Here is an 8,446-nt window from a genome sequence, read left to right as displayed (position 1 = left end):
TAAAGAGGGCCAGCAGGGTGGTGTGCAGCAACCTGCAGCTCATGAAGCTCTGCCCAGAAAACACTGCCCAGCTACACGATCTCCTGGCTCTGAACGACTTGGTATCTGAGATAAAGAATGGCTCATCTTTCTGAATTAAGCTTCCCCAAGACTTCCACCATCTGTGCTACCACCCAAGACCATATTGGTGTCTGTGATCCATGCTGAGACGTGAAACATGTAGACGTCCTTAGTCCAGGCTGCCTTCAGGGCCTTGTTGATACCCATGGCCAGTACTGCCATGGGAGGCTGTGCCAATGTCTAGGGTCTGCACTGCTGCTGGAGTGGAGGCTCATGTCTGCGGTAAGTGCTGCCTTGGGAGACCATGTTGATGTCTGTTGAACTGTGCTTTGCCCTGAAGGTGTGTTAATGTCCCTGGTCCCTGCTGCCACCAGAAGCCATGCAGAAGTCCATGATCCATGCTGCTGCTGGTGGTTATGGGCAAGGAGGCTTCTTCTGCAGAGACAGCAATGACTGCATGAGAGAGAAGGAGAGACAGCTAAGGCTCTGTGACAACCTCCCCGCACTGCCCAAAACAGAAACAATATGGACAGGAAGCTACTGGAGAGAATCCTTAAAAATTGTAATATTGATGGGGAATGCAGCTCTTCACAGTGGATGGCTTCTGGGAAGGGAAGGGGGAATGGGGGATGACTCAGTAATCTTTAAGGGCCTGGCCACTGGAAGTTTGATCGTGCTCCAATGGGTACACTGGCAACATAAATTAGACCTGGTGTATTTCTTTTTCTATTGGAGGAAAGAGCACAAAGATAGGAAGGTAGACCTGGGAGGAATGAGAAGCTAGTATGATCAGGGTGCATTGTACGAAATTCCCAAATAATCAATAAAAATATTATGTTAGGAAAAAAAAGTTCAGTTATCCTTAACTAAAATTGCATTCTAGTCTACCCTGGGCTATAACAGACACTGCATACATATCTCCCCCCCCCCCCGCCTTGAGCACACTCATGCACGCACACACACAGACACACATACCACACCACATTTCCCACACAAAGTTTGTAAAACTCAAGTCCAAGTGGATCGAAGACCTAAACATAAAACCAGATACACTAAATCTGAAAGAAGAGGAAGTGGGGAATAGCCTTGAATGTATTGGCACAGGAGACAACTTCCTGAGCAAAACAATAATAGCATAGGCACTGACAATTAATAAATGGGACCTCATGAAACTGAAAAGCTTCTGTAGAACAAAGGACACCATAAATAGAACAAAATGGCAGCCTACAGAATGGAGAAAGATTTTCACCAACTCTACAGCTGACAGAGGGCTGATACCCAAAATATATAAAGAACTCAAGAAACTAGACATCAACAAACTAAATAATCCAATTTAAAAATGGGGTATAGATCTAAACAGAGAATTCTCAACACAGGAATCTCTCAACATCCTTAGCTATCAGAGAAATACAAATCAAAACAACCCTGAGATTCCACCTTACACCCATTAGAATGGCTAAGATCAAAAACACTAGTGACACCTCATGCTGGCAAGGATATGGAGAAAGAGGAACACTCTTCCATTGCTGGTGGGAGTGCAAACTTGGACAACCACTATAGAAACCAATATGTTAGTTCCTCAGAAAATTGGAAACTGATCTACCTCAAGACCCAGCTATACCACTCCTGGGCATATACCCAAAATACACTCCACCATACCATAAGGAAACTTGCTCACCATATTCCTAGTGACTTTATTCATAATAGCCAGAAACTCAAAACAATCTTAATGTCTATTAAGCAAAGAATTGAGAAAGAAAATGTGGTATATCTATACAATGGAGTAGTACTCAGCTTAGAAAAAACAAAAATGCAATTTCCAGCCAAGGGATGGAATTAGAAAAACCATCCTGAGTGAGACAACCCAGACCCAGAAAGAAAGAAAAACAAAAACAAAAATATGATATGAGTCGCTTAGAAGTGGATATTAGGTATCAAATAAAGGATAAACTACAAGCCACAGACGCAGAGAGGCTAAGTAACAAGAAGGGCTCTAGGGGAACTCATGGTATCCCCGAGAAAAACAAATAGCATAGATTTGGGAGGGGGGCATGGGTGGATGGGAATGGGGACAGGAGGGATCAGGTGGTAGAGGGAGGGTCACAGGGAGAGATGGCTGAAATAAGGCAGCATTTAGACAGCAACTGGGAAACCTAGAGCAGTAGAAACTTCCTGGAACCTATGAGGGTGACCCTAGCAATGAACAACTTAAATAGACTGATAACCCCTAAGGTAATGGAAGCATTCACTAAAAGTCTCCCAATCAAAATCAAAAACAAAAACCAAAACAAAACAAAAACCCAAGTAAAAAAATTCAAAGCCAGATTTTAGCACATAATTCTACCAGATTTTCAAAGAATAGTTATTGCCAATACTCCTCAAATTATTCCACAAAACAGAAACAGAGGAAACATTCCCAAATTCACTATATGAGGCCACAGTCACCCTGATATCCAAACCACACAAAGATTCAACAAAGAAAAAGATAATTACAGACCAATTTCCCATAAACATAGATGCAAAGATATTCAAAAAATACTCACAAACCAAGTTCAAACACATCAAAAAGATTAGCTACCATGACCAAGTAGGCTTCATGCCAGAGGTGCAGGGATGGTTCAACATATGAAAATCAGTCCGTGTAATCAACCATATAAACAAACAAAGGGAAAAAATTCACCTGATCACCTCATGAGATGCTGAAAGAGCCTTTGACAAAATTAAATACCACTTCATGATGAAAGTATTAAAGAGATTAGAAATACAAGGGATATACCTAAAAATAATAAAGGCAACTTACAGCAGGCCTGTAGTGGTAACATTTTCATAAATCCTGGCGCAGGGTTGCTTCCCGCCTCAAAGTTTTATATTTTAATATGCCTTAAACAGCACAATAGCTGGGCAGTTGCCGAGCCTCCATGCTCCTAGAATCTACCTCCTGCCGGATAACTTTGAGTGACTATATTCCATCTTGGCTGCTCCTGACCCAACTGAGCAACCCTCTGGCCCTGGGCTGCGCTCCCTCAGCCCCTTCACATGGTGGCTCTGCCTCTCTGCCCCGCACTCTTCTCAGACATGGTGCTGCTCCTCTTCCTACTCCTCCTTGAGGTCCCAAGGCCAGGAAACCCCAACCCTGCCTCCTTCTCTCCTCCCCAGCTACTGGCTGCTGGCATCTGTATTTACCAATCAGAATCAACTGGGGGCAGGTTCCCAGAAGCTATGTGCAGACCCTCTCATGCAAACTATTTGGGGGGGGGGGGACATAATTAGCATTAGAATACAAGCAGCTACACAGGCCTATTAGTCAACATCAAACTAAATGGAGAACAATTCTCATCAATTCCACTAAAATCAGAAAGAGGATAAGCTTGCCCACTCTCTCCATATCTATTCAATATAGTACTTGAATTTTCTAGCTAGAGCAGTAAGACAACTGAAGGAGATCAAGGGGACACAAATTAGAAAGGAAGAAGTCAAAGTATCATTATTTGCAGGTGATATGCTCATATACCCCAAAAATTCTGCCAGGGAACTCCTACTGCTGATAAACACCTTCAGCAAAATGGCTGGACACAAGATTAACTAATATAAATTAATAGATAGATAGATAGATAGATAGATAGATAGATAGATAGATAGATAGATAAACACCTTCAGCAAAATGGCTGGACACAAGATTAACTAATATAGATAGATAGATAGATAGATAGATAGATAGATAGATAGATAGATAGATAGATAGATAAAATCCATAGCCCTCATAAGACAAACAGGCTGAGAAATAAATCAGGGAAACAATACCCTTCACAATAGACACAAAACAATAAACTATCTCAGCCAGAGCGTTGGTGGCACACGCCTTTAATCCCAGCACTCGGCAGGCAGAGGCAGGCAGATTTCTGAGTTCGAGGCCAGCCTGGTCTACAAAGTGAGTTCCAGGACAGCCAGGGCTACACAGAGAAACCCTGTCTCGAAAAACCAAAACCAAACCAAAACAAAACAAAACAAAAAACTATCTCATGGTAATCCTAACCAAGCAAATGAAAGACTTGTATGACAAAAACTTAAAGTCTTTGAAGAAAGACATTCAAGAATATATTAGAAGATTTTCCCATGCTAATGGATCAGTAGAATTAACGTAGTACAAATAACATCCTATCAAAAGCCATCTACCACGCAATCAAAAGGAAAAAAAAAATCAGTACAATCACCATCAAAATTCCAACACAATTCTTTACAGATCTTGAAAGAAAAATACAGGCTGGTGAGATGGCTCAGTGGTTAAGAACACTGACTGCTCTTCCAAAGGTCCTGAGTTCAAATCCCAGCAACCACATGGTGGCTCACAACCATCTGTAACAAAAATCCGATGCCTTCTCCTGGAGTGTCTGAAGACAGTTACAGTGTACACACATATAATAAATAAATATTTTAAAAAACTATTTAAAAAAAGAAAGAAAAATACTCGACTTCATATAAAAAAACAAAAACAAAAACCAAAACTCCATCACCACTACCACCACCAACAAAAAACCCAGGGTAGCTAAAACAATCCTGTACAATAAAAGAACTTCTAGAGGTATCACCATCCCGGATTTCCAACAATACTATAGAACAATAGTAATAAAAACTGCAAGGGGTTGGCATAAAAACAGACAGATTGATTAGTGGAATTGAATCAGACTCAAACTAAATCCACATACCTATATATATATATATGATTTTTGATAACAAAGCCAGAAATAGACAATGGAAAAAAGAAAGCATCTTAAACAAATGGTGTTGGTCTAACTGGATGTCTGCATGTAGAAGAATGCAAATAGATCCACATTTATCACTCTGCACAAAACTCAAGTCCACATGGATCAAAGACCTCAACATAAAACACACTGAACCTGACAGGAGAGAAAGTGGGGAACAGCGTTGGAATCCAGTTGAACCTGGCTGTAAGTTCAACTTAGATCCTCTCCAGAGGCCCAGCACTTTCATCTCGTCATGAGAGGAAGCCAAGTCAAACACAGAAATTGTTTTTAACTTAATGATCTTCAACTCTCAGCCTCTCAGCACTGAACAATATGTGTACAACTGAAATAAATAGAAATCTCTTTCTAAAATATGTTTGGGGACAGCATTCTAATCAATTCCCAAAGTACACATTCCTTTTCTTAAAAAAAAAAATATATATATATATATATATATATATATATATATATATTACACACACACACACACACACACACACACACACACACACACACACACACACTTGCCAAATGCTGCTCCCTCCAGAGTTGCTCCCCCATCCCCTTTCCCCTTCTCTGAGAGAGTGGGGCCCTCTGTGTGTCTGCATTTCCACCTCGCTGGGGCTGTCCACTCAGGGGAGGCAAGAACTTCGTCTAAGACAGCCTTAGCCTGTGTTTCTCCAGATGAAAAAGCAGTGGAGGTTGGGGTGGAGGCTGTGGTTCTCAAACCCCTGTGCACCTAGACACCACAGGGAAGCCTGAGGAATGGAGAACAGGAGCCTGCTGGCCAGTGCGGAGCCTGGGACAGGGCTGAATCTGGTTTACCTCAGAGTAAGCATCATGAGTTCAGGGCGGGTGGGGAGAGGGGGGCTTCTACCATAGACTTAGGCACAACTCTGTATGAAGAAGGCCTCCCCCTGCAGCAGTCCTTGATGGAGACAATCCTTGCCTGCCCAAACTGTTACATTCATGACAGATGACGATGCATAAGGTCTTACTCAGGGTGAACCAAAGATTGCATACCTTTTGAAGGAAGGATGCTCAGGAAGGAGAGTTCATTAGATAGGCTAAACACCTGGGGCCTATCTAGGTACATGTCTGCTACGTATGTGTGGGGGTGGGGTAGGGGGGTGATCCAGCCCGTGTGTGCTCTTTGGTTGGTGGCTCAGTCTCTGAGTACACATTTCTTAATACCAACATTTTTTTATTCCAACAAGTAGAATAAAGTAGCTTGATTTATTTTATTAAGAACACTCCTAAATTAGTTTATAAATAAGTCTTCTTCTTCTCCTTCTTATGAGTTTTGTTTTGAGACAAGGTCACATGTCATCCAGACTGGCCTTGAACTCACTATGTGACTACAAATGACTCTTATGGTGGTTTGGATGGGAATGGCCCCCATGGACTCTAATGTTTGAATGCTTGGTCATTATATTTGACCAGTGAGGTGTGGCCTTCTTGGAGTAGGTGTGGCCTTGATGAAGGCAATGTGTCACTGGGACTGGGACCTTGAGGTTTCAACTGCTAAAGCTAGGCACAGTGTCTCTCTCTCCCTTCTTCCTTCAGATCCAGATGGAGAAATCTCAGCTACCATGTCTGCCAGTGAGACTCTATGCTCCCTCCTATGATGATAATGAACTAAACCTCTGAAACTGTAAACCAGCCCCAATTAAATGTTTCCCTTTATAAGAGTTATTGCGGTCATGGTGTCTCTTCACAGCAATAGAACACTGACTAAGAGAACACTAAGAAGTTCTAATGCTCCTGAACCCACATCCGAGTGTGTGCTTACCCTTGACTAAGGGTCACAGTTTACGTGTGTGCAAGTGCACATCTGCCAAGCTGCACGTATATGGGTCAGAAGGTCACTTGTGGGAGTCTATTTTCTCCTGTCACCATGTGAGTTCCAAGGATCAAATTCAGGCATGGCGGTAAGTGCTGCTGTGCCATCTCACTGGCCCACAATCAAAGGGTCAAAGGGAGTGGTAAGATTCATATTGTTTACTCTAATTATGCAGAAGAAAAATTTCTCTCCTTTCTTTTCTCCTTCTACTTTTTTGTTGTTTTTGTCTTAAAATATGTCTCTGCTGGAGAGATGGCTCAGCAGTTAAGAGCTCTAGCTGACTGCTCTTCCAGAGGACCCAGATATCCCAGAAACCATTGACAGCTCACAACTGTCTATAACTCTGGTTCCAGGGGATCTGTCTCCCTCGCACAGGCATACATGCAGGAAAACCACCAAAGCAAATAAAATAAAAATAAATAAATCGTTTTTTTAAAAAAGTAGGTCTCACTGTGTATTTCTGGCTGGAGCTCCCTGGAGCTCATTCTGGCACTGAGCTTCCTAAATCCTGGGGTGACAGGCATGTGCCACACCTGGCTCTTGTCTAGTGATCCAAATTACAGTTTTGTCCTTGTAAATGAAACTAAGAACAGAGGAAATGTTTGTCCAAACTGTTATTTGTCTACAGTAAGCATATGAACCTAAAAGTGAAAAGGGCTCTAGCTTAGACACAAGCTGCAGCATGAACCACCAACTTCCCACCTATGTCACCCAGCAAACGCCCCCTGCGGATGTCCCACGCTTCCCACCAATGTCACCCAGCAAACGCCCCCTGCGGATGTCCCACACTTCCCACCTATGTCACCCAGCAAACGCCCCCTGNATGTCACCCAGCAAACGCCCCCTGCGGATGTCCCACACTTCCCACCTATGTCACCCAGCAAACGCCCCCTGTGGATGTCCCATGCTTCCCACCTATGTCACCCAGCAAACGCCCCCTGTGGATGTCCTTGCATAGCATCTGGCCTTTGAGAAAAAGACAGCTTCACATAGTTCAAGAGGGGAGAAAATTCACTTTAGCACTTTTAATTACATATATAACTGTAGAAAAAAATCTGCAAAACTAAATTTTTAAAGTAAGTTACAAAATTCCTTAAAATGTAAAAATTAAAGTTACTACACTAATTGCTTTTCTGCTATGATAAAGCACTATGGCCAAGGCAACTTATAGAAGGAAGGGTTTATTTGAGGCTTATCGTTACAGAGGTATGGGAGACCATCACCATCATGGCAGGCAGGCATGGCGCAGGAGCAGCTGCTGAGAGCTCACACCCAAGCCACACGCAGGAAGCAGAGATCATACTTGGAATGACAGAAGTCTTTTGAAACCTCAGATCCCACCACCAGTGACTCTCATCTGCCAAGATCATACCTCCCACTTGTTCCCAAACAGTTTCACTAATTGATCAAACATTTAAACATACAAGCCTACGGGGAACATTTTCATTCAAACTACCACCAGTTATTTTTATTAATTTATATGTACGGTTATTTTGCCTGCATGTATGTCTGTATATCACACGAGTGTCTGCCAAAGCCATGGTGTCAGGTCCCTGACAACTGGAGTTGTAGATAGCTGTGGCCCATCATGATATGCTGGGGATGAAACTCAGGTCCTTTGCTGGAGCAACCAGCGCTCTTAACAGCTGAGCTCTCCTGTCCCTGGACCCTAACATTTTCAAAGAACAACATACAGAACTAAGTCCTATACACAAAACATTATCTGAACTTCTTTTTATTATTATATTTTCTTTATTTACATTTCAAATGCTATCCCAAAAAGTTCCCTATACCCCCCCCC

Source organism: Mus pahari, chromosome 22, assembly GCF_900095145.1.
Source record: "Mus pahari chromosome 22, PAHARI_EIJ_v1.1, whole genome shotgun sequence".
Taxonomy (NCBI): Eukaryota; Metazoa; Chordata; class Mammalia; order Rodentia; family Muridae; genus Mus; species Mus pahari.
Note: the sequence above shows the minus strand (reverse complement) of the source record.